Source organism: Lepus europaeus, chromosome 7, assembly GCF_033115175.1.
Source record: "Lepus europaeus isolate LE1 chromosome 7, mLepTim1.pri, whole genome shotgun sequence".
NCBI classification, from domain to species: Eukaryota; Metazoa; Chordata; class Mammalia; order Lagomorpha; family Leporidae; genus Lepus; species Lepus europaeus.
Genome location: NC_084833.1, coordinates 68,142,200 through 68,168,835, shown reverse-complemented (window position 1 = coordinate 68,168,835; position 26,636 = coordinate 68,142,200). Strand labels below are relative to the sequence as shown.

Genomic DNA, 26,636 nt, shown 5'->3' with positions numbered 1-26,636 from the left:
CAAAATCACACACAGCAAATGGATGAGAAACAGCCCTGTGGGGAGGGATGAAGAATTTCAGGCAGAGGGACCTGTCTGTCTGCAGGCAGGACCAGCTCCAAGTCCATTGCCGTTCTTATTTCACTACAGCTCACTGACTGGGGAGAGTCGAGCAGTGTGCAGCGGGCCACAAGGAGCTACAGCAGGTTTCTGAGTAGGGTAATGGCATGCATAGAGCTTTCGGGACATTGGTCAGTTAGCTTCTCTTTGTTCCTTCCCAAGTCTCTGGTGATTAATCATCTCGATATTATTCCATCATATTAAAATCACGGAAGGTCCTCAGAGCAGGTGTGCACAATGAGACCTAAAAAACAGAAGTAAGCTGCCCAGGTCAGCAGGACACCAGGTGCTCACAGATGGTTTCCCTAGAACTGTGTTTCCCTAAAACCAGCGCCGGCCAGCTCAACAGCCTCTTCCCAAGTCCTTAGAAGCCGGCCCCGCCCTGGGCAAAAATTACACTTGGTGCAGCACCAGGTACACGGCTGCCCCGCCCCCTCTGGGTTGCTCCTTCCTTCCGTCCCCACCCTACACTGGGCAGAGAATTCTGCTCCGTCCAGGATCTAAATTTAATTAGTCTTCAAAGAGACCTTTGCTGGTAAAATAGGCTCCCAGCAGCGAGGCCTTTGTTTTCAATGTGTGGTGGCTTAAAAAAGGGCACATTTCACACCAAAATGACAGAGTCTGGGGGTGGTGAACTTTTGACACAGGAGAATAAATCCTCCCCTAGAAAATCCACAGGCACCTGAAGCTTGGCTTGCCTGTATTTATGCAAATAGGCCCCAGCAGGATATTAGGAGCTATTATAACCCCGGCCTCCTCTGGGCCACCTCCCCTAGACGCCCTGATCCCCGGTTTAAGTCCTTGATTTCCATAATAAAGGCCACCAGCTCCCTTGTCATCACTTACTCCCCGAGAACCCTTTAGAGACCCAGCGGTTTCCCTGAGCTCCCTCCCCTAGCCCTCTCCCCCTGCTCTCTTCTGGACCTGTGGATTTTTCCAAGGAGAGATTAAATCAGTTGCAAAGAGCTGTTTAATTAAACTTTCCCTGCTCCCACCTCCGAAGTTGCTGGAGACTTCTTTTGACTTCTCCTTGGCGATGCCTAATCACTGTAATTTAGCAGATTCTGTAATTACCTGCCGCACACGGAAGCGGTTTGATTGCTGTTGCTTTGTCCTGCCTGTTTCAACCTCAGCCGACAGCGCTGTTCACTCACCACGAACGTGGCCGGGACACTGGGGAGGGCACCAGCATGAAGTGAATCACAAGGCGCCCTTTAAGGAATCCAGATGCACAGGGCGCTGGGGCCAGAGGCATGGGTAACGAGCATCCTGAGGGTGAGGGGGGCTTCCCCATCCGCACGGTGGCCCAACAGGCTGCAGGTACAGGCCAGCACCTGCAACAGCCAGAATGGGGTGGCTTTGTGAGCCCGAGGCCCCCACCATCAGGGTCACAGTTACTCTGTTCACCATTATTATCCCACTGGTGAGTTTTTATCCTGCAAATCAGACTCAAAGATGTCACAAGCGTGCAGTGTCACCATCCTGGGACCCTCACATTCAAAAAAGTAGCCATCGCCTCCACCTGTCTCCCTGGAAGCCCACCAGGGACACCTCTCCTCTGTTCCTCACTTAACTCTTCGAACAGTGATTTGTTGTGCAATTATGGACTAGGCATAGTTATTCCCTTTCATTATGAGGAACATGGAATCCAGGGAGTGATGCAGTGTGACGTCACACAGCCAGCAGATGGGAGAGGTGGACTCGGCACCCATGTGGATCAGGCTGCTAAGCCCACACTGCAGCCCCTCTGCTGCCCTCGCCTCTCGTCCAGTCCGTCCACAGGCGGTTCTCCTGTATTCCCTCATCTTTCTCAAGGCTGTGCAGCCTATCCTGTCCAGCTGCCTGCACATCTCTGAGCTGTTCCTGCATTAGGGCGCCACTACTTTTCCTCCCAGGCTCCTGTGTCTGCCTTTCAGGTCAAGACTAGACTATTGGGTGGGGGGGGACCCTTCTGTGCTTCTTCAAGTATCGCGTCGCCCTCTCTAGATATTCCAGCAGGAGGGTGGCAGACAGCCTCGCCATGGCCTCCAGACTTCTTCCAGGAAGCTGCTGCCAGCCACTGGACTCCAGGCTGCACACATAGCGCCCAGATCCCTGGCACCTGCTGTGTTTGCGGCCTGTAGTAGGATCGTGGGCAGGGCTGGGACCCTCTGCTTGCTGGGGCAGTATGGGTGGGTGGGGGTGCGATGATAGTGACAGCCTCAGAGAAGGCAGCGACCCCCACTACAGGACCATCCTCGGATGGCAGGAACCAGCGGGCAGTGAGGGGGACCTGGCTTTGGTGCTCTGCACAGGAGAGGGTGTGGGAATAATGGCTAGACAGACTGAGACGGGCCCAGCTCATCCCAGCAGGTGCAGGGAAGTTCAGAAGGGAAGCTCAGGCTCTCAGCGAGGAGGGTTGCTTTGAATAGAGTGTGGTGATAGAGAACAGGGCTTTTTGTCTTCTTCTGGGATGGAAGGCACAGAGCTGAGCCAGGCAAGTGCCGGCCCTGAGAAGATCAGAGCTTTAACGTGGTTCCTGGCTTGAGGGACATCGTCCGCTCAGCTGACACAAAGCTCTGCGGGCGTCTTCTAAGCCGTGAAATGGAAGCACCCTGTGCCATTAGCACAGGAGTACATGACCATCACATCTGAAGGGCTGGGGATGCCGAGTGCTTTGGGATAGAGCCAACCTGATTCTGAGCAACAGGGAGACTCTGAGACCCTCTGTGTTCAACCATAGCAGCCACTATTCAAATCCCACCACTCCTTCCCCACAGTACTGCTTTTATTATTTTTTATCTGTGTCAACTTTCCCTCTTTTATATCCTGTCCCTGACCATGTGCTAATATGTGCTGTCACCTGCTGGATTCTTCTGTGTAGAAGAATGAAGAAGAGTAGAGGAGAGCATGCTACTTTCCTTACAAATAGTGTTTGTTTCCTAATACAAAAGCAATACATCATTGGTTCTTTTTTGTGGAAAATAAAGTGGAATAAATTGCTATGCAATCTGTGTAGATAAAGCAAATATACCAGTAAGAAATGGCAGACACACAGCAGCAAGCAAACTACTTGTGCATTAAATCGGTTCTTATGCCGGTAGCCACAGTGCATGCAAGCACATAATTCATCAGGAACACGCTCCAGGCATGCAGCAAAGCAATCCATGTGTAGGGATCCCAACATCGTGCTCACACGCAGACTACAAAGAGCCCGCTGAGGAGTAGAGCACAGCCAGCAAAGAAACACAATTTCAATGGCCTACATGAGAAACATACTTTGGTGACTATCAGTGCCTTATAACAAGCAGCAAAAATGTACAGCATCATAAAGATTTTAATCTTTATCCCTCAAACCTAGAAAATAATCATCTGCAAAGCCAGGTAAATAAGCATTTCCAGAGCCTTCAAAAGTCCATGTCATTGATGGCTTCCAGATGATTCTTCTAATCACTGGTGTTCACCGCATTAGAAAGCCAGTTATCTTGATCTGTAAAATACCACCCTGCAGCTCTGTTTACTGTGTCCTTTCTTACAATGTCTGTAACATCAACATCAAACTCCACGGTAAAGCTATGCCTCTACAGTGCTCAGAAAAACCTTTTATTTGTAATTATTTTTAATGAAAGTGGTGTGTGCACAAAAGCTTAGTAGTCAGATTTTAGTGAAAGGTTTATAATAACAAAATAGCAGTCCCTTACCCCAGCCACCCCATTTCTTGGCCCCACCCCCTGAAGGCAACAACTTTGGTATCTTCTAGCTGTTTCCTCTGTTGCTTACTTCTATGTCTAAATATGTGTGTGGACTGCTAATTCTTCATTTGTCAATTTTAGACGTTATCTGTTGACTTTGTGCAATAGAAGGAAAACCCCCACACTATACTCCTATCTTGTTTGCCTCTCCCATCAGGCTAACATGATTGCCATAGCCATTTTGTGTTAAATATGAAGTTATTGGTTATAGAGTTATGATTATATAATGTATCTGCTTCAGGGTGTGTGTGTGTGTGTGTGTGTGTGTGTGTAGTTTGCTCTCTTTGCTTCCAGAACCAAGTATTATACTATGAAGGGTCTCCAAAAAATTCATGGAAAAACGCACATTATGAAGACACTATGCGTGGCTTTCAAAAATCTTTTCTACTCTACCAAAACAAACTTACATTTTACTTTCATTTTCTTAATAAACTTTTTGAAATCATCTTATATAACCATCACCTTATATAACCATCACTCCTTCCTTGTGCATGCCTTCATTTTTCCTGGAGTTGCTAATTGCCTTTTTTTTAACTCTTGATTGAGAAATGGCTGATTGTGTGGCTGGGACAGGATCCTTAATATAAGGCATGTAGTGACAGACAAGGCTTTAGAAGGGGCTGAGTCTTACTGGACTTTCAATGCCAGGCTGAGGAACTTGGACTTGAGGTAATCAAGGTGCTGTGGGAGGGCTTTGGGCAGGGGAAGGACCTTCTGAAACATCCTTCTGCAGGCTATGAGAAGACCATATGGTAAGACTTCTCAGCGGACACAGAAGGGGGTGTGAAAGCATCTGCATTTTAGGAAACTCCCACACTTGGGTAGGTGTCCTTCAAGTTGCTAACAGACCCCAGTTCCTGGCACTTTCCTTCCTCATGAAGATACATTTTAAGGATGGGTAAAAATTACTCTGTGATGCACCCAATTGGAATTTTCCAAGATTCTCTTGGAATTATCCAGTCACAAAATGATCAAGATTGTGAGCTTGTGGGCAACAAGGAGAACTATTTCTCTGTCATTTTCTCTTCTCTTCTCCTCTTATCTCCTTCTCCTCTTCTTTCTCCACCTTCTTCCCCTCTTTTCCTCCTCCTCCTCCTCTCTCTCTCTCACATACACACTCACAAATAGCTGAAGTAGCAATTCATAGAATTTGTGTATCACCCACCACCTATTAAGTTGAATTCATTCTATACCCTAATGAAGATCTTAAGCTGAAATTATATACACCTCACTTGGTGCTTTTTGCTTTGTTTTGTTGAGGGACACAGAGGAAGAGGCTAGAAATTTTGAAGAGATCAAAGTTAAAATGCAGAATAAGAATTAAGAAGGCTACTCAAATAATAATAGAAACTAAGGGTTTGTGTCTTTCTTAGTGGATATGGGCTTGTTTTAATTTTGCCAAGTCACAGCTTTACTGTTTCAGGCTGTGTGGGTGAACCTTGCAGGTAGCATTTGTCAAGAGGAAACCCCCACTGTAAGGAGTAATAAGGAAATATACAGATTTCTAAGAAAGCAACTTACCAACTAACTGCTGTCATAGTGGGCAAAGTCATTGAACTTGCTTGTCAAGTTCTTTCATTATATTCGTTTAGTTAAAATTTTCTGTGTTTGCCAAGAGGAGTATTTTTAAGACTGATTCACCTATTATTTGAAAGGCAGAGAGAAGGAGATAGAGACAGAGAGATCTTCCATCCACCGGTTCATTCTCCAAAGGCCCACGAACAGCTGAGGTTGGGCCAGGCCACATCCAAAAGCCAGGAGCTCCATCCAGGTCTCCCACGAGGCTGGCAGGGACCCAGTTACTTGGGCCATGATCCATTGCCTTCCCTGGGTGCGTTAGCAAAAATCTGGATCAGAAGAGGAGAAGCCAGGACTTGAACTGGCACTCAAATACACGATGTGGGTGTCCCAAGCAGTGACTCAATTCGCTGCACAACACCCACACCAAGAAAGGTATTTTTAAAAATAGTTCTGCTCTGCTGCTTCTTATAGCTGGGAAGTCGAGCTCCTAACTCCTCATCAACACAGAATGCAGTGCAGTTTTCTCCTGGGTCCAACCTTTGGCCTTGTAATCATAACTATCATTGAGCCCCCGCTGCATGCCAGGCACTGGCCAAGCACCCTCGCTAGCACTACTCCCTTTTATCTTCACCACAGTCTTCTAAATCATGATTCTCTGCCCTCATTTTTCTAGTGGAGGAGGGAAAAGGGGACTTGCCCAATGGTGTACTGTTGGAAAGGAGTGAGTCTGACTCTGTGCCAGTGGAGAGACTGTGGGCTGTGATGAACAGAAAGCACCAAGCATTATGACATATAAATTGTGTCCATAAAAGGAAGCCCAGATGTAGCGTGGGCCCAAGGCTTGTCTGCTCCAGAAACCAGCAGTATCCTGCAGGACCCAAGTTTGTGCCATGGTTTTGCACTGCTAGTCTCAGGCTGGTATCATCTTGCAGTTTCAGAGTAGCCATCATTTTTTGGCCACAAGAGACCGACTCCCATTGCTCAGCATGGAAAACAAAGAATTTTTTTCTAGAAACTTCCAGGAAACTTTCCTGCAAAATTTCACTGGTGCAAACTGGGTCACATGCCCATTCCTTAACCACTCATTGGCCTAAGAGATGAGGTCACCTTTAGGGCACCCAGACGTCTTTGGTGGGGTTCAGGTCCCCAAACCACATTGTTGCTACTCAGGGAAAGGGTAGAATGGGAAGTGGATGACAAAGTTCTTTCACTGTATGTAGCAAAAGCTACATAATTTATGGGGCCCTGTGCATGATGGAAATACAGAGCCCAGGAGGCTTTTGGCTTGGTGGTTTAAGACTCCCCTTAGGATGTCCAGAGTACCTGGCAAGGCTTAATTAAATTCATCCACAGGCTTCTGATTCCAGCTTCCTGCAGACCGCAGGAGGCAGCAATGATGGCTCAGTGGTTGGATTCCTGCCACACATGTGGGAGGCATGTGTTGAGTTCCTGCCTGTCAGCTTTGGCCCCATGGTCATTGTGGGCAGTTGGGGAGTGAAACAGCTGACGGGAGCACCTATGCTTGCTCTTTCGCGTGCCGACTCTCCGTCTGCTTCTGAAGGAAATCCAACCAAACAAACAAAAACATAGGGCCCCTCGTTATAAATGTCTGAAGAATTTCAAGGGGCTGGCATATGGCGACGGTGGGTGAAGCTACTGCTTGCAATGCTAGCATCCCATATCAGAAGGCTGATTCAAATCTTGGCTGCTCTACACCTGAGCCAGCCTCCTGCCAATGCACCTGGGAAGGCAGCATGAGATGGCTCAAGTGCTTGGGTCCCTGCCACCCACATGGGAGACTAGAATGCAGTTCCAGGACCCTGGCTTCAGCCTTTCCTGGACTTGGCTGTTGCAGCCCTTTAGGGAGTGAACCAGCAGATAAAAGATCCTCCCTCCCTCCCTCCCTTCCTCCCTCCCTCTGTGTGTGTCTGTGTGTGTGTGTGTATGTGTCACTCTTTCAAATAAATAATAATAATAGTAAAATAATGGATATTGTCAAATGCTTTTTCTGTAGCTCTTAAAATGATTCTCTACTTAAAAATAACAGAATTCTAAGATAGGGACCTTGCTTTAAACCAAGTTGGAAGCTCTCTGAGTGTGCAGTCCTGGGTGACTGATGAGGTCATGGATTCTGAGTGTTCATTGCTCTGCCTTCCATTTGAGAGCAGACACCAAGTGTCTTGTCGTTGTGTCCTGTCTGCTGTTTCAATGCCTGCCACATCACAGGGGCTCCAGGAAAAGGGTCCTTGGGAAAGGAGCCCCTGGCCGAGTGGATCCTCCAGCCTGGGGGTGATGACAGGGAGGATGTGGTGCTGAGGGTGGCCTAAGTGCTGTGCCCCTCCTCCTTCACCCCTCTGTCAGCCTTGGGATTTTCTGTCTCCCCACCGCACTGCCCTAGTGCACCTGCTTGTACTTTATGCTTGGGAACAGTTCTGTTTGATTTCGCTTCCTAATGTCTCACACGTAATAGGCCTTTGGGGCTATAAAAACTGCCAAACTCTACTCCCACATTTGACCAACGCCAAACTCTACTCCCACATTTGACCAACGTGTCCACGCTACTGATTCACTCAGTCAGTCACCTTGCAAAGGGTTTTCTTCCTGATGGTCAAGCTACTTATAGGTAGGATATCCAGAAATAGGATTGGCTCTTGGGTCAGCATAATCTCCTATACTAACGTAGCCCTCATTTTGTTAGTAACAACTGAGTCAGCAGAGCACTGGGTGGACTCCAGGGAGAAGTGGAGACCTGACGAAGCGTTTAGACACGTTGGCCTCTTTGGAGACACTGGGCAAAAACACGGCAGAGTTCAGTAGCCAGAGCTGTTGTCATAACCACATCGTGAGAGGAAGGCCTAATTCAGTGAATTTGAATGGTTCAAACCTGTCCTTTTATTTTCCGCCTGCTTGCCTTTGCGCACACTGTCCCTGCATATCTTAAACCTTGTGGCTATCATTTAATCCCGCCCATCCTGCGTAGTCTCCAGAGATGGCCCCTGATGCCTGGAATTGCTGTGTTCTGCAGAGTGCCTGCTGCACAGTGGCACCTGGTCGGCGTGTACTGCCTTCTCCACACGCTATCAATTTCCCAAGGGAACACCAGTCCCTTGCAGCCCCATCACACTAAGCATCCCCCCGTGGACAACAGCAGTTCCCACACTGTATTCTGTTAGCCATTGTACCGAAGCCTGACTGCTCACCTGACATGGGGTGACATTCGTGCCACCCCTCCCTTATTCTGTGCCCTTCACAAGGCCTTGTACAGAGTAGGTACCAGCAAAAGCCCATTGGTTTGGGGCTACTGTTGTAGTGCCATGGGTTAAGCTGCCACCTGGGACACCTGCGCCCCGGATCAGAATGCCTTGGATCATTGCCCCCCCCCCCCCCCCCATCTTCCTGCTAATGTGTTCCAAGGGAGGCAGCAGATGAAGGCCCACCCACATGCTTGGGTCCCTGGATAGAGCTTCCGGATCCTGGCTTCTACCCGGCCCAGCCCTGGCTGTGTGATTATCTGGGGGAGTAAACCAGTAAATGAAGAACTCTCTTGATCTCTCCTTTTCCCTTTCTCTGTCTCATTCTTTGTTTTCCTCCCTTGCTCAGCCTTTAAAAAAAAAAAAGTCCATGGATTGACTCCATACTCCCAGGTCCTAGTTGGGAAACAGGCCGTGTGGGATTTCAGCCTAGTGATGGGCTCCTGACCAGAATGGCTTTGAACTGTCACCCAGACAGCTGCTCCCCAATACCAACACCCTTTTGTTGCCTTGGCCAGATGCCTTCTGTCTCCAGGCCTCCCGGATCCGTGCCTGGGAGATCAGGATTCCCCCGGGGAGCCTGCCTGCCATGCCAGCCTGCGTCGGTCACAGCCCTGTTTCGTCTCCCAGATGGGCTCAGACAAGGCAGACAGGGAGGGTGAGGGAGGAGCTATCTGTAATTATAGCTGGGACGTCCAGTGTGTGTGAAGGGGCCAGCCAGACCCCACGCTCACAGAGGCTTCTGACATGTAGAGGCATTCCGAAATGCCATGTTTGAGTTCTAAAGAGGGAGCAGCAGAGGTCCGCGAGCCATTCTGGAGTCCCCTGGACACAGTGCACTTGGCTTTGGACTCCCTGCCCAGACCCAGCTCCCGGGATGTCCAGATACATGACAGAGCTGCACCTGCCCCGCTCCCCTCTTGGCCTGTGCAGTGCCAAGATGCAGGTGGGACCCAGCATGCCGAGTGAAGAACGGCCTGCCAAGGGCTGGCTGCCCAGTGTCACTGAATCCTCGAACACATGCCATCCAGGGAGGCCAAGCTGCCCCCAGCTTTGAACCCACCAGCTCCTGGCCGTCTGCAGGCGAACCCTGCTGCTCCCTGGGCTCCGGGTTCCTCACTTGTGAAATGGGATGAGGGAACGTAGATTTCAAGGCCCTAGCAGTGTGCAGGGTGTTGGAGGCTGTGCACAGGCTGAGGAGGATGCACCGGCTCCACCAGGGCGTGCTCCCTGGATGACCCCCACCTCCACCCCCCAAGGCACGGGCCGGGCCAACAAGCACAGCCTCAAACCCCAGTCCCCATTTGGAATTGTTCTGCCTGATTTGCATGGGCAGTTAGGAGAAAGGAGATGTTAAAAGGTTTTGTTGCAAGATCTCGTTTGATGTCTTCCTTTCTCGGGTGATGCCTAACACGGATCAGATGGCTGCTTTCGCCTAATTCCAGTCATTAGATTAAGGAGGGATGAGGTAGTTTGTCCTCAGGGAGGAAGACAAATATGCGTAAGTGAGATTAGTAACGGTGCCTGCGAGGGATGCGGCCCAGCCTGCCTTGCACCGCCCTGCCCTGCCTCCAGGCCTGGCCGTGCACACAGGGCGTGGTCTCTCCACCCAGCAGTGGACGGTCTCTTATGAGTTACCATCCACCAGTCATCACAGGACACTTCTAACCAAGTAGAAATGGTCCCACTTTCCAGTCCTGGAGAGGATGCTTGTGATCATGGGCTCAAATGGTGCTGAAGTGATTCCTGTTCCATTGTTGGCCCCACTGGGGCAGCCTACCATGTGGCAGGCGTTGGGCTGGGTGCCAGAGACATGGCAATGACTGGGAGCTGTCTCCAGGGTCCATAGATCAGTGGGAGAATGCACACATGCATCTGCATTAGGGTAGCAGCCATGCAGGTTCCTTGTGGTTTCAGCAACAAAGGAGGGTGTGGTCGGGTGTGTCTGAAGGGAGGGCACTGTGGGGTGTGTCTTCTCTGAGTTGAGTTCAGCCTCAGGGGTGGAGGAGAGGGATAGGGAAGCCACCAGGCTGCATAACTGCCCAAATGGGACGCTCTGTCCAGGGGAGAAGGGGGTGTTCTCACTGGATACCAGTCCCACCCAAATTCACCCTGGGACAAAAGGATAACTTTCTGTATTAGAAGAAACGGTGGGCATCCAACAGCCAGCAGGTTCTCAGAAGGGGAAAGGTCCAGTGGGAGGGATCGGCTGGGACCACAGGGGTCCTGCAGGGCTTCTCGACACTGGAAACAGAGTGGACAGAACCCGCCTTGTTTTCCCTCCTGCCCATGGAGGCCTTTGTGGTGTCGTGACCAGCAGAGCAGGGTTCTAGCAGCATCTCACACTGTGTCCCAGACCACCATTCCTAGGCCACGACAGCCCAGGCCCGTGGAGCAGGCTGTGAGTGATTGACAGGACTGCACAAAACCCAGGGAACATGGCTCACCATCCTGCAGTAGGGCTGCACCAGGCAACCAGTGGCACTCCAGGGCACCCTACAGGCCGAGGCAGCACAGCCTGAGGGTGAAGGGACAGAGTTTAGAGCCAGACCACCTGGGGTTGAATCCCGTCTCTGTCCTGCAGATCCATCCTTGGGTGACTGTGTACTTCAGTTTCTCCATTTGTCAAGTGATGGGAATAATGACAGTAACGACCGTGTGGGTTATTATGCAGGTTGGGTTAGTCCAGGTACGGTGTTTAGAATACAGCCCACCACCTGCAGTGCCCCATGTTTGCATTGGCTGCCATTTTTCTTTTCATTGTTGTCATTATGACTCTTCAGCATTAAGCAATATGCAAGAGGGGTCAAATGGTCGTCATCTCCTAGCTGAGCCTCAGAGAACATAAAGTGACCCACACAAGATCCAAAGGCTTGTAAATGGTCCAGCTGGGATCTGGGGCCAGATCTCTCTGACCCTGTGTACCCACCGGCCAGGCTCTCCTGCCTAGGATCAAGCATTCATCCCTTCACCTGTCCACTCCTTCGCTCAGCAAACACAAGGCCTGCTTCAGATCGGCAGTGCACCAGGTGCTGGGGGCCCAGTCACATAGCTCCTGCCACCAGACGCTCTGCACGCCAGCTCTAATGCGTTTGATTAAAAATGGAGAAACGATTAGTGATTAGTTACCAAATATAGATTATGTGAGAAATAAACATGGGGAAAGCCATATTAATAGGATCCTAGGGATGCCGAGATGGGCAGCAGCTGACAGAAATGTTTGCTGAGCAAATGAATCCAGCCTGTGCAGGAGTGAGTTGCAATCTGGAGAGCCTGGGGGGATTGGAGCCAGTGCCTGCAAGATCAGGGCAGGGGCAGAGCCAGGCCTGCCAGCTGCCATCTTGGGACAAGCAGGCCAGGTCAGCTTTGCCAGAGGGTCCCCCCGACCTCCAGAGCCTTTCAGGGGAGGACGATTCCCTAGGTCCGGAAGCCTAGGAATCCGCAGCCAGGGTAGCAGGGTGTCTGCTCAGTAACTCGGAGCAAGCCCCCTGGTTTCTTTGTTGCTTTGAGGAGTCCTAGACAGTGAGGCTGAAAGGAGAAAGAGAAGGAAATCCCATTCCTCAGGAGTCGGCTTGGAGTGTGATGGATGCCATGGAACGAGGGGCAGCACCAAGGGGGAGAGTGGACGGGCCAGAGTTTGAAGCCCGGCTTTGGCTCTGTGATCCTGGGAGCCTCCCTGCCTCCTGCTCTCCAGCTGGGTTACTTTGGAAAAGTCTCCTGGCTTCTCGGAGCCTTGGTTCTCTCAAAGCTGGAAAGGGGAGAACAATGCATGCTTTAGGGATAGGGAAACCTTTCTGCCAAGGGCCATATGGATATTTAGAACATCATTCACAGGCCATACAAAATGGTCAACTGAGACATTAGCCTGTTTTACATTTATTAATTTTGAGTCCTGCCTGCAGTGGCTTTGGCAGGGCCAGATCAAATGATTTCACAGGCCTTATACGGCCTATGGGTCGGATGTTGTCCATCCCTTCATAGGGGGTGTTTTAGGATAAAATAAGTTCATACATGTACAGAGCGTAGCATGATCCCTGGCTCTAAGTAATTACCCAGTAAACAGCACACGTTGGAATTGTTAGCATAGACAATAAGCATTAGGCTTACAACAAAGGGGGCCTTGTGCTCCTTGTGCCCTGGGTATACAAAGTTCACGTCTAGGAGGACACTCATTGTTCTCTTGTTCAGTCGTCAGTCTCCAGTAGGTGTGATCACCTCCATTTCCTGGTTGATGCTCAGAGAGGTTAAGGGACACATCCGAGTCACACAGCGGGTGAGTGGCAGGGTCGGGGTTGCAACCCCTGTCAGCCAGACTCCGAAGTACTTGTCCTCTCAGATCCCTCAGGTTGCATGGCCTTTGCGCATTGTTTCTTCCAGGAGACAAAGGAAGCGTGCAGGTGCAAGTCTGTATCTCCCAAGTCCTTATAGTGATAAAATGTCACAGGACATCCGGGTGTGGGTGAAGCTCTGGGGGAACATCCTCCCCGTCCATAGTTGCTTGAGATTTATCAAGGTGCCACTGCTGGGGGTGTGTCCCTGTTCAGCAGTGCCCCTGCACCCCTACACAGCCTCCTGTGTTGCCGGGAGACATTTCTTAGGATGCCCTGAGCTGGATACATTAGGCAGAGCAGCAATTGCTTTGGTTATGAATATAACTCTTTGATTAAGGTTCTCTGCTGGCTACATTATTTGTTTCGCAAACCTGAGCTGAGCTGATTGGATTTCTTTCTATTCCTTTTTTTTTTTTTTTAACATAAGTAGATTGTGAAATTGGAAAAATAAAATATTCCATCTCTGAAAGAAAAGAATTAACTTGGGGAATGAGCCAGGTGGCACCCACAGAACGTACACTTTCAGCATTGAAATAAAGTGGGCAGCATCTGGGCCCTAGCTCTGGAAGCAGCACCTCACACAGTGGTAGAGCAAGGGCAGAGGCCGGGAGCTGGTAACCTTGGCACTGGCGGGGAGCACAGCACTAAAGTGAGCGTTCTCAGTAGGGACAGTAATTGTCATAATAGTGGTGATGATGGCGATAGCACTTTGGGAGCACCCACTGAATGCCAGGTGAGGGGAACAGGCAGGTATTATAGAAAGGATGCCACAAGCATGGCTTGGGCTCCAGTCTGGTCTGGAGCATGAGCAAATTCCCTTTCTGAGCGTCTGTGTTCTCCTCTGGGAAACAGAACAGTAGCTCACACTCCTTGCTATGCACCCTGCATGTTCTTAGCACTTTATGTAAATCCCCCCAACCCCCATCTGATGGCTGCTTGCTCTCTTTTGAGTCAGGAAAGTGGGCACAGGAGATCTGAGTAACTTTGGCCAAGCTGCAACAGCTGAGGAATGGGTGAGCTGGGGCTCAAAGCATAGGCTTCCTCTTAGCCCTACCTCCCAGGACTCCTAGGAAGATGGCATGAAAGAAAGTGCACGAACACGGCTTAGCAGGGCTCAGGAGCAGCCCTGCCAGCCTGCAGTGCTGCACGGCCATTGTCAGTGTTGCCCTTTGCTTTCCAGAGCCTGGGGACTGAGCTAGGCACCCTGCAGAGGACTTCGGGGCACAAAACTGTTACCTGTTTCTGGTACAACTTGGCTTGGAGATGCTGATAGATAGAGCACCTGCTTGGCATCTCCTGAGCCCCTATCAGAAAGCCCATGTGTGGCTGCGTCGTCTGGGAAGAAAAGCATCTCTCTGATGGATAGGATTAGTTGGGTGCTTTTTGCTCTGCCCCCAGAGTGGGGCCTTGTAGGTCCTGAGGAAGAAGGTGACAGTCACATGAGCAGGGGACCACCGTGCTGCCTGGGACTTGCTGGGTTGGAATGGGCACTCTCCATTGAGGTGGAAGGGGTTTGCCTGCAACTTCTGGAGAAGCTTGAAAGGGTACTGGGCTTGGGGTCTGAACTCCTGGTGTGGCGTCTCTGTGCAGGAGCCCTGCCCCCTGAGCAAGCCAATGAGCCTTGCAGGTCTTGTCTATAGAAAGAGGGTCGTAACACCCACCTCTTGGGGCTCATTATGGTGTGTTACCAACACTAAAGCTTTTTGTGATCCTGGAAACATCCCAGCCCTACAGCTATTTTGTGACAGTTATTCATTCATAATGAAAATGAGAGGTTTTTGCGTTTAAAAAAATTGTTTAATACATATAAGCTTTAGTACTGCAGCATCAGTGGCTGCTTCTGCCTGTAGCAGGCATCAAGAGCAGAGGAAGCAGAGAGACCTGTGTTAGGATCTTGGCTTTTATCATTCCCTGGCAAGGTGACTATGAGCAGATTTCTCATTTTGTTTGTTATGGGGTTTTAAGTCAGGATGTCACATTTAATAAAATTGTCCCAAGTGCCAGGGCCAGGGACGTTCCTCTGTTGAAAAAAAAAAAATTGCAAAATGTCATAAACAAAGACATGAGCAGGTTCCTGACACTCAGTTTACCTGTCTGCAACATGGAGAAATTCAGAAGCACGTTCCAGTGTCTCTCTGAGGGCGAGAGCAGAAAGCCTTCACGGGAGCCTTGCTCTTAGCCGTGGGCCGGGGAATATTCATCCTCTTCCTTCCTGACAACCTCCCAGGGTCCAGACTCAGAGACCCTGCATGCACGACAAACACTTATAGTTGGCTTAGCAGCCTCTCCAGGGACGGTAGCTAAAGGTGCAGGAAAGACCGAGAACCAGGAAAGACAGGTAAGATCTCCGCCCCAGGAGGTCCCACAGCCCAAGGGGAAAGGAAGTAGTGGTAATTCTGAGGAGCTATGCTCATAACCCTATGCCCCCTGCCTCACTGAATCCTACAGCAGCACAAAGAAATAGATGGCACTGCTGTCCCCTTGTCACAGATGAAGTCACAGCTTTCAGAGGTTAGGAGCAGTCAAAGCCACCGAGCTGGGGCATGGTGGAGCCTGGCTGCGAACTCAACCCTGTATGGCTCAGCACTGCCTGCCTGGCCATGTGCTATTTGAATGAGGTTCATGGCATGAACTTGACAGCCAGGAAAGGGTTGTGTTGTGCCCAGTGTGTACACAAGGGAGGTGGGATTTGAACTCAAGGCGGCTTGAGCCTGAGCCGAGCCAATGCTGAGCAGTGCTGCTCTGTGGCGTCTGGCAGCCTTTTGCCAACCTGTCACTTCCAACAAAGGACGTCAGTGTCTCTTCCAAGAATAGTGACGGATATAGACAGGAGGGAGGGATGTGAACATAATGGATGAGAATTCACCTCTCCCTGTGCTGCTCTTAGCCTCCTGCAGGGCCCAGGCAGTGTAGGCCCAGGAGCAGGAGGAAGCTGGGGGTGCTATAGAATTAGGAAAACTGCCTGATAAACTGCCCTGACCCTCAGTGCTGGCGTCAGTCAACGAGGCAGACTGTTCCCAGCAGGAGCCTTAGATTCATCGTTTTGACTTCCTGTTCATAGCATCTGCAACTGCTGAAAAAAATATGCAACGTTTATGCCCACCTCAGTTATGAGCCATCTTCATTGTGCATTTTGGAGACTATCAGGTCAAGGTTAAAGAGAGATCTGGGGCCAGCGCGGCGGCGTAGCAGGTAAAGCTGCTGCCTGCAATGCTGGTATCCCATATGGGCGCTAGTTCATGACCCAGCTGCTCTTCTTCCAATCCAGCCCCCTGCTAATGGCCTGGGAAAAAGCAGCAGAAGTTGACCCAAGGGTGTGGGCCTCTGCCACCCATCTGGGAAACCTGGATAGAACTCCTGGCTTCAGCCTGGCCCAGTGCTGACTGTGGGGGCCTTCTTAAGAGTGAACCAGCTGATGGAAGTCCTCTCCCTCTCTCTCTATAACTCTGACTTTTAAAATAAATAGTCTTTAAAAAAGAGAGAGAGAGAGAGAAAGATGAGTGCCCAAGTCATCCCATGCCTCTTGGGAATCAGTGGCAGTGTCTGGGTGAATGAGCCCAGGGGCAGGGGCCTGCCACATAACCCAGAGTGAGGAGCCACCTACTCTGGCTCCACTGCCTGGGGTATATTATGGTCACACCTGGGGCAGCTGGCACGTGGCCCAGCAGTTACGAGACTGGGTAAGATATCTGCACCTCCCATCAGAGTTCCTGGGTTCCATTCAGGTTTTGGCTCCTGACTCCAGCTTCCTCTAATGCAGACCCTGGGAGGCAGCAGTGAACCCTGAAAGTGGTTGGGTTCCTGCCACCCACAGGGGAGACCTAGGTTGAGTTCCCAGCTCCTAGCTCTTGGCCACTGTGAGCACTTGTGGAGTGATGGACAGGGAAGCATGAAGTTTAAGTCTGCATTTACTTAGCTGGAGTGGCAGAGGCTTGAAGTTCGGGGGAAAGGGTGAGGATCATCACTGTGGCCTCTACTTCATTGGCAAGGAGCTCACCGCCTTGCGAGGTAGCCCACTGCTTACTAGGGAGCTTGGTGGGCAGGATCTTCTGCACTTGAATGCTACTGTTTGCAGCAGGTCACGTCCTGGCCTTCCTACTCTCATGGGAAAACAATTTCCCGCAGCCCAGGGAGCAGCTTGCTGCTTCTCCCACCTGTAGCTGCTTGCACATGGGAAGCTTGGAAGAGTCGGACTGTCCAGGGCTGGAAGGAACGGCAGGAGATCGTCTGTAAAATGAAGGAACCTCATTCGTCAGGGAGATGAATGGAGGCCCAGGAATCCGGAGGGACTGTCCTAAGCCAAGAGTGAGCTGATGGCAAAGCTGGGAGCAGTCCTTCCCCCTGGGAATCTCGACTCCCACACGTGGTTGGGTGTCTGATTCCCTCCCATGTGACCTGTGTGGGCATAGCCGTGAGGCTTGGGGAGAACTCCAGCTTAAGCTGAACGCCTGGATGCACACTCTTGCCGTGAGCCCTCCCACCAACCCATCTTTCCAGGCTCACGGCAGTCCTCTGCCTACTCTCGTGGGAACACAATTTCTAAACCCTTCACCACCCAAGGGAGCAAGGGAGTGGGTCATCCTCTGCTGTGCTGCAGTGACTCAATACAGGGTCCGCCTTGGGCCCGCCAGTGCTCATCAGCACAGCACACTCCCCTCCCGCATTCTCAGTGCTTTATCTCTACCAGTGCTGACCTGCTCTTGGCCTAGGAGTCAACACACCTCTATCCCATAAGGAATGCCTGGGTGCCAGTCCCAGCTCCTCTCCCCTTTATTTTTGTTTCCTAAAGATTTATTTATTCACTTGAGAAGCAGAGTCACAGACAGATAGAGGTAGACAGAGAGGTCTTCCATCTGCTGGTTCACTCTCCAAATGGCCACAATGTCTGGAGCTGGGCCAGTCCAAAGTCAGGAGCCAGGAGCTTCTTCCAGGTCTCCCATGTGTGTGCAGGGGCCCAAGCTCTTAGCCATCTTCTGCCTTCACAGGCCATCAGTAGAGAACTGGATCAGAAGTGGATCAGCTGGGACTCAAACCAGCACCCATGTGGGATGCTGGTGCCACAGCGCCCAGCCCCTCCACTCCTGGCTCTAGCTCCCTGCTAAGGCACATCCTGGGAGGCATTGTGGTTTGGCCCCTGGCACCCATGTGGGATATCTGGAATGAGTTCCCAGATCCCGGTTTCAGTTCCTGCCCCTGCCATTGTAGGCATTTAGTGATACAATTAGGAATAGGGTATTCAGAAGATGGGCACTCACTGTCTTTCTCTGACCCTGTCTTTACCTCGTAGGTACGTAGGTAGGTAGATGGATCAATAGATAGATATTAAATGCAGCCTGTCTACACTTCCATGAGCTTCTTACCTGCTGTAACACACCATTGACTCCTGTAGAATGGAATTTCACCCCTACACATACACATCCCATCTTACCTGTCAACTGTGGCTCCTTGTTGCTTTGGGACTTGACCTAATTGTGTACGGGTCAGACCATTTTTGAAAAGGGTAAGAAGGTGACAGGAGAGGGAAGGAAAACGCTCTTGACTGTCTCTTTCCCAGGACCAGTTCTGCCTTGGGGTGGGCGCAGCTCTAAATCGGTCAGGAGCTCACTCCCAGAAAAGACACCCTGTGGCTGTGGCTGCCCTTTTCCAGCAAGCCAGGGACTTTGTCTCATGGCATCTGTGTCTCGGGCATCAAGTACCAGGCCTGCACAGAATGATGTTTGTAAATGGACTGAGAGCAGGGAGGCAGGGTGGTGAGGGCTGGCAAGGGCAGAGAGCCACCCTGTGTTTCTCATTCTCCTCTTCCATCGCCCTGGCTTGTTCGGGTCCAGTCATCCAACACAGTCGGGCACAGAGCTTGCCATGCATGGGACTTACAAATGTCGTTAACAAGCATCGCAAGTCCGTCTGGCCAGACTGCTGTCGTCCTCGATTTCAGACTTGCACAGGTCTCCCACCATCTCCTCTCCCTGATTTTTCAACTGCAGGAACTGGAACTCAGATTGAGTGCCTCGCCCAAGGTCACACAGCAAATTGGTGACTGATGGGGACAAGCACACAGAGTTTGAGTGACATATACTTCTAGGCTCAAATGGTGACTCAGCCAGGATATTCATGTACCACGCATAGAAAAGATACGGTTTTATGGTTTACTGAAAGAGTGTCAGAGACAGGAAGAGAGAGAGAGAGAGAGAGAGAGAGAGAGAGAGAGACCTTCAATCCTCTGGTTCACTCCCCAAATGCCCACAATAGCAGGAGCTGGGCCAAGCTGAAGCCAGGAGCTCCCAGGCTGGGGACAGGAAGCCAGGACCTTGAGCGAATATCTGCTGCCTTCCCAGGCACATTAGCAGGAAGCTGACTCAGAAGTAATGTAGCCTGCGCTGGAACTGGCGCTCTGATGCGTGATGTGGGTGTCCCAAGTGGTCTCTTCACCCGCTGCACCGCAATGCCCACTCCAGAGAAGATGCTTTGATACTCTTGGCTCAGTTTGTCTGTAAATGACCGTGACCCTGGGAACAGACAGCTGTGGGGATTGCACCTCCTCTGAGGGAGACCCAGAACCTCAGCTCCTCCCACAGCTGTCAGGGTCCTTTCTCCCAGCCTCCACCCCAGAGAGCCGTCACTGCTGGATGAGAAATCTGAGGACGTTTTAGTGGGCCTGAGGGTTCTACTTCATTCTTGTCACTGCTCCTGCCTCTGAAAACCCAGAAATGAGGGTGAGCCGTCCGGCTGCAGGCCCGTCTTCCTCTGCACCCCCTCTCCAGATCTCCGACCCAGGTGCACAGGTCTGGTGCTGTCTCGTCACCCTGTGGGGCCTGTAGCTCTCAGCCCATGGGCTTCTGTTTATGCCAGTGCCCCACCTCCCCACCCCCTGCCACCTGGAGCCCTCTGGCTGCCCTGGGATATACCTCAATCCTGCCTCTCCTCCAGTAGCCTTGCTCTTCCTCTTCCAGAAGCTTTCGCACACCACTGTATCTGTGCACAGCTGTAGCCTTGAGGGTGCTGCTGGAGACAGCGGAAGCAGGGCTGCAGTGCGGAGAGGTAGGAGGAGGTGCTATCTCAGCCTCGCTCCCCTCCTGCCTTGGAGCGTCCCCCTGTGCTCACCATGGATAGCCAACCCCATCTGGAAGGCAAGGGACCTGGGGAGGCGGTCCTTAGGGATCAGCCTCCTGTGACAGAGGGAGGAGAATGATCTGGAACTCAGAGTAGAGGCAAGGGAAGCAAGCTGAGACTAAAGCCTTACGGTGGCAGCCCTGTCGTGGCGTGAGGGTGGCTGCCCTGGCACCCCTGGCCAGATGTGCGCCCACCAGCCATGGTGACAACCAGGAAACCTTCCACAGTCCTGCACACCCTCCCACCCATTTGAGAACCGCTACAGCAGACAAGGAAGCTTCTGAAAACACAGACTCCTTGGTACAGCTTCTAGAATGCAGAGCACTTTCATTTTCTGTGTCCAGTTCTGCCCTGACTGTGTGCACGAAGAGGCCAAGACAGCTGTGGTGTGCCTCCCAGGCACGGCCTCTGAGTGCCCATCGAGAACAGTGGAAGCGTGGCCTTGGGGGAGCCCCATCTGTGCTGTCCCAGCCCCTGTCATCCTGTTCCTCTCCGAGATGCATCTGGGGACCATCTAGAAGCCCTGCACACTGGCCGTGATGCACAAAGACATCAGTGAAAGTGAACGGAAGACATTCGTTCAGGCAGAGAATGAACGGGTTAAGACAATGACGTGACACACAATTCCAGCCCGAGCTTCATGCTCAGACCCGTGTCCACATTTTGAATTTCAGGGTTTTGTTTTTTAAAGTCCATTTTAGGTTAGGTAATGATAATAATAGTGTTAGTTTTCTCTGACTCTGGAACAGGCCTTTACAATGTGCAAGATGCCTTCATGTCTCATTGACAGGTGAAGAAACACATCCAGGGAGGTTAAATAAACTGGCTGAGACTCTGCAGCTTGAAGGAGGCGGGGCTGAGACCAGACGTCAGGCCATCAGATTCCGGCTGCCAGCTGCGGTGACAGAGAGCTTTCCGGCCTCTCTAAATTGGTCTTGTAGGCCAAGGTTCATTAGCTCAGCTCTCAGCACTGCTACATCACCATCCCGTGTCAGTGGTAGTCGATGGCATTTTAATGGAAGCCGAATAACTCTTTTTGCTGGCATTCGCAGGCAGCTGGAGTTGTTGCTTTCTGATAATTAAACGCTGTCATCTTTCATATCTGACCGTCTGTAGGGCCCGATGAATGACTGCAGTGCCCGCTGGGGTCATCATTAACTCTGAAGCAAGGAGACTTTCAGGCACCTAGCTGCCGTGTCGCAGGGCTGGGCGTGGGCACCCGGCCTGGCACTGTTTCGTGGAGCCGATGCCGGCCTTAGATCACAGGGCTTTTGACAGGCTTGAGTTCTTTTGCCTGAGCCAAAGTTTTGCAAGTTTATGCCTTTTGCTCAGGATTGTAATCTTGCAAAAGAACAGTGACGTAAAACACTGGAGTCAGTCTGAGGCATATTTGTCGCCCAGCCCTGGCCAGGTGCACACCTGGAATCTTCCTCAAATATTCCAGTCATCAAGGCACTGCATCTCGTCCTGCCGAGGAAGGCCACATTCTTTCTTTTTTTATTTTTATTTTTTTTTTATTTTTTGACAGGCAGAATGGACAGTGAGAGAGAGAGAGACAGAGAGAAAGGTCTTCCTTTGCCATTGGTTCACCCTCCAATGGCCGCCGTGGCTGGCATGCTGCAGCCAACACACAGTGCTGATCCGAAGCCAGGAGCCAGGTGCTTCTCCTGGTCTCCCTTGGGGTGCAGGGCCCAAGCACTTGGGTCATCCTCCACTGCACTCCCGGGCCACAGCAGAGAGCTGGCCTGGAAGAGGGGCAACTGGGACAGGATCGGTGCCCTGACCGGGACTAGAACCCGGTGTGCTGGGTGCCGCAAGGCGGAGGATTAGCCTATTGAGCCACGGCGCCGGCCAAAGGCCGCATTCTTTAGCCTGGCACCTCCAGGTTAACCACCACCTATACCTGCCCCTGGGATCCCCCCTCAATCCCAGCCTCTGCTCCCTCCCCGCCATCCTTATAAAACAGGTTGCGGGGGAGGGGCGCCAGTATTGTGGTACAACAGGTTAAGCTGCCACCTGTGCTGCCGGATCCCATATGAGTGCTGGTTGGAGTCCCAGCTGCTCCACTTCTGATCCAGCTCCCTCTAATGTACCTGGGAAAGCAGCAGAACATGGTCCAAGTACCTGGGCCCCTGCTGCCCTCATGGGAGACCAGGATGGAGTTCTAGGCCTGGGCCAGCCCTGGCCATTGTGGCCTTTTGGGGAACGAACCCATGGACAGAAGACATTCTCTCTCTCTCTCTCTCTCTCTCTCTCTCTCTGTCACTCTGCCTTCCCAATAAATAAATATTTAACAAATAGTGTTCCCAGCCAGACTTCTCTCAACTTCTGAACTGCCTTAGATCCTTAGACGAAGGTCACTTCTCGTGCAGCCTTCCCTCACATCAGAAGCCACGGTCTGGTAGGTGCCCCATGGTGCTCAGTGGGGCTGCAGTGCCAGCCCCCAGGGTTGACAGCCGTCACCACTGTGAGATGTTCACCGGGTGCTGGAAGTTGGCCCCTTACCCATATTATCTCACTTAAGGTCTGGGAGGCAGAGGGCCCCACAGTGCAGTCTGGGACCAGACTGCCTGGGTTCAGATTCTGGCTCCAACGTGGGTGATCTCCTGATCTTGGGCAGAGCACTTACCATTACTGCGCCTCCATTTTCTCATCTGCGGAAGGAGGTGTCATGATACTACCTTCTTTACGAGGTACCCTGAGGACTGAATAAGTAAAGCACTTAGGAAGAATGTGGCACACAGTGGGTACTCAGTAAATACTACCTGCTACACCTGGTGATGTGTGATGATATACAGCCCACAGTAATGACCATTTGGTATATGGGCTTCAACAAGTTCATGAAAAATTCATTTTATGTAAAAACTATGCATAGTTTTATTTTTTTTTTGCACCAAAATTAATTTATCATTAAATTTTATTTTCCATGAACTTTCGGAAGTTATGCTTGGAGTTTCTGGATGTCTGTTATCTATGAGCATCCCAAAGTCAAAGTCAATGTGTATTTTATTTCTGAATCACTACAAATTCAGTCTGTGGTAGCCCTCCTCCTTCTCTCCTTCTTTTTTGCTTTACACTTCTTCTATATGAATTACAGAGACTCAGAGAAGTTGAGAGACTTGCCCCAAATCACACAGATTATAGGAGAAAGCTAAGACTGACCATGGTTCTGTGAGACCTTAGTACCTTTGTTTAGGATCTATCCACACACACTGGCTACTTGTCAAGACTGGACCTCATCCCAATCTCAGCATCCGTCAAATCCCTATCCACTGCAAAGGACTGCTTCATGTTGCTGATGGAATGATCGACGTCAAGGGCCCTCTTGATCTTGTTTCACCTTAAACCCAGGACGGGGGGTATGGATCTATGTGACGCGACCTGGTTCCTTCTGACCTACTGATCCCACGCAGAAAGGAGCCTTCCTGCCTGAATGTATGGATGCCCCTTGTACCTGGTCTTGTTCTGATTGTCAGACCCACCACCGTTCTCATCTGCTTCTGATGTGCACATTGAGCTGCGGGCACCCTCCTGAGACCAGGGCACCTGGAAGCCAGCAGGTGTCCAGAGCGGGACTCAGCCGCACTGAAAGATCATGCTTCTGTTGTTTGCCTACTCTTTCTTGCTCAAGGTTTACTGCTGTTATAAATGCTGAAGAGTGATCACCATGGTGACAATGTAGTGCTTTATGATTTACTCATTCAACATGCCTTTATTGCACTTACGGAATTAATAGTTCCCATTTTTTAGCCTGACTGTATTCCAGGCACTCTGCTAAACATTTTGCATACATTATCTCATTTAATTCTCATAGCAATCCAAGAAGGGGAGCTTTATCTCCATTTAGTGGTAAGAATCCCCACGCCCCAGGGAAGATTACTGACTTGACCAAGGTCACACAGCTTGTAGAGTCAACACATGAACTCTGGGCCATCTCACACCAAAGCCTAGTCCATTTCTCTTACCCACTGCTCCCCGCAGCTCCACGAAGGAGCCTCAGTGTGATCTAGGTTCAGTGAGATACAGCCAGGAGGCTGCAGTGTGCTGGATTTTTGTGCATATAAACGTGAAAGAGGGCACCTGCAGCCCTGAATATATCTGAGAACTTGTAGGAAGCAAGAAGCCTGGAAAACCAGGCTTGCAGAACTCAGATAAGCAAGTGGCCTTTCCTGAGAGCTGTGCATGCAAATAACAGTGAAAGGACTCACATTTGGGCTCGATTCGGGGCTCAGTTCACTTGGTAGCTGTTGCTGTGAGCGGAGGCAGAGAGTTGGCATTTATGGCACAGCATTGCACGCAGACCAGTGCCTGCTCCCAGATAGCAGGAGGGAAGCAACTGCTTGTGCACGCAGCATGTCCAGCTGCCCGACTTGCTGGCTTTCCCGAGGTTGCTTAGGTGTTTACTGAGGGCCCGCTGTGCACCAGGCCCAGCTCGGGGCTGCCACAGGGCAAATGGAAATGGATAACACATGGACCCTTGCCTCAGGGCCCAGTGATTGATACTTGAGCACAGGCCCTGACTCTACCTCCCAGGAAGTGGTGGAGTAGGAGAGGGTGAACGCTGCCATAGGTGCACCCACCGAGAAGGGGAAGTGAGCTGCTGGAAGTCACCCAGCAGTAAACAGAAAGCAGAAGAGAGCATTCTGCCCTAAGCCATATCCATTCCATGCACCGTTTTATCCCCAACACCCAGTTTACAAGACCTGGCACAAAGCAGGCACTCAGTAACTGCCCAGTGAGCGAATCAGTTCAGAGATCCCTGTGAGGGGGGGGGGGATGCATGCTGGGGCGGTGCGAGATGAAGGGCCCTCTGCAGCCTCGCCCCTTTGTCTTCCCCATGGGAAGCACAAGGGAAATCCCCAGGACCAGAGGGAAACGTGCACTGCTCACTCAGGGGGTCGTGGTTCCTTCCGGGGTGAGCGGTGAGGCAGGGCTCCCATTGCAAAGCTCCCTGTGCAGAGCTCCTCCCTCAGGAACCTGGGTAACACCAAGGTGCCCTTTCTTAAGGTGCTCAGGGTGGAACCGGGGAAGGGAAGGAAGGACCTGCGGCTCTGGCTCCAGGACCCCAGATGGTGTGTTAATGTGTTTTGCATGCAAACCTACCCTGCAGGAACCTTACCCTGCAGCCTCCTGGAGACAGCAGGATGGGGATGCAGGTAGGCCAGCACCAGGGAAGGAGATGCAGGTGGGAGATATGGGTTGCCTGTTGCAAGTGTTCCAAAGGAGAAGGGAAGTGGGGCAAGGAGAGACCAAGGAAAGCTCCCTGGATGGAGTAGCAGCTGAGTGGAGCATCAAAAAATAGAGAGGATTTGGACCAGAACCTGCCTTGTCGGCGTAGGAGAATCTCCTTCTATAAGTTCGTTTTTAGATTTCTGAGCAGGGATCTTATCCTGGAAATATCATCATTGCAGGACTCTGGACGGTCATCAAGCCGGAGCCTGGTGTCCTCACTTAGTCACAGAGCAAATGTCCACAGGTTGTGGCGGGGACCTCAGGGGCTGCTCCCCTCACTGGGCATCTTTTTGCTGCCCTTGGCTGTGGACCAACACAGTCCAGGATGGGGTCTGTGTCTCATGCAAAGCCACCAGGTGTCTGGTCGACAGAACTCAGGCTTTGACTCTATAAGGACCACTCACTATTGGTTGCGTGGCTCAGCCTCCTCATCTATAAAATGGGAATGATGCTACTACTGACCTCTAGGGTCGCTGTGAGGGTAGGAAAGTTAAGGATGTGAAGCACACATGGTAGGTGCTCCAGTAGGTACAGGGCAGCAACTGTTAATGCCTATGAAGTGAAACCTAGGACAGGGCAGGGATGAGGACTGGGTCACCCTTCTCTACTGACCTCTTGACAACCATTGGACAGTAGGGGCTCAGTCACTGCCTCTCTGCTCTGGTGCCCTGGCCTGCAGCTCCCAGGATGAGCAGCTAAGGGGTGGGGAGGGAAGGCCATCTGTCCCTGAGCAGGACCTTCTGCCTGGACAGGTTGTGTTGGCTTCTGGGATCTCTCCTACCCTCAAGGGGCGCCCCCACCAGCTCCCTTCTAGTCCAGGACTTCAGCATTGCACATCTTCCGGGGGGTACCCTTCCCATTGTGTGGACTTCCTAGGCACCCTTATTGGAACTGGAGGTTCAGCCTTAGCAACTCCCCTGGCCTCTGGTGGAAAGGAACAGCAGGAGCGGGCAGAGGGGGCCGGGGAGAGATGAGGCAGGCAGTATGGATCAGGTTCCGGGGGGCTTTGTCGGCCCAGTGTGGCGTTGTGCTGCAAGTAGCAGCTTGCTTGTACAAGGACGTGAGCCACTTACCATGGTTTCTGTTTCTCTGCCTCCCTCCCCTGCCTCCTCTCCCCCAGTTCCCCACCAGATCTGCTGTATAACACTTTGCCATAGAAGATTGGATTACCTAAGAAGCAGAGTGACGCGTCGTCCACTAAACATATCAGTAACACTGATAGCGTTTCCCACTTGGTTGTGCTTGATGGTTTCCAGAAAGCTGTCTTCTGATGGGAGGGGGTGCACCACCTCCAGAACACTGCGTCTGCCTTGGTTTGAGTCCCATTCTCTCTCTCTCTCTAACACGTGATTCTTGGCAGA

General features: G+C 51.4%; 1 protein-coding gene across 4 annotated transcripts in view; it reads left to right on the top strand.

The window, feature by feature from the left end:
* Positions 1-26,636, top strand: part of TENM4 (teneurin transmembrane protein 4) — a 390,997-nt gene that overhangs the window by 133,171 nt on the left and 231,190 nt on the right. The gene's annotated exons all lie outside the window — the stretch shown is intronic.